The sequence below is a fragment of the Octopus bimaculoides genome, chromosome 3 (assembly GCF_001194135.2).
Source record: "Octopus bimaculoides isolate UCB-OBI-ISO-001 chromosome 3, ASM119413v2, whole genome shotgun sequence".
Classification (NCBI taxonomy): Eukaryota; Metazoa; Mollusca; class Cephalopoda; order Octopoda; family Octopodidae; genus Octopus; species Octopus bimaculoides.
Genome location: NC_068983.1, coordinates 72653734 through 72654236, shown reverse-complemented (window position 1 = coordinate 72654236; position 503 = coordinate 72653734).

The following is a 503-nucleotide window of genomic DNA, read 5'->3' as shown; positions in this document are numbered from 1 at the left end:
AGTGAGAGCTGTGCGAGCCATGTACAGAAACGCTGTCAGTAAGGTGAGGGTTGGCAAAGAGTACAGTGAAGAATTCCGGGTGGAGGTAGGGGTCCACCAAGGTTCTGTCCTCAGCCCCCTCCTATTTATCATAGACCTTCAGGCTATAACAGAGGACAAGATGCCCCTGGGAGCTCCTCTACGCTCATGACCTTGCACTAATTGCTGAGTCACTATCACAATTAGAGGAGAAGTTTCAGGTGTGGAAGCAAGGACTAGAATCGAAGGGCCTTAGAGTCAACCTAGCTAAAACCAAAATCCTCATAAGTAGGAAGGCAGACAAAACACAAACCCCTTCGGGTAGATGGCCTTGCTCGATCTGTAGAAAAGGAGTGGGTAGTAACTCTATAAGAAGCACCCAGTGCAAGCTATGGACACATAAGAGGTGCAGCAACATCAAAGGAAGGTTAACTAGGAAGTTAGTTTTTGTATGCAGCAGATGTTCTGGAGCTATAAATACTGTG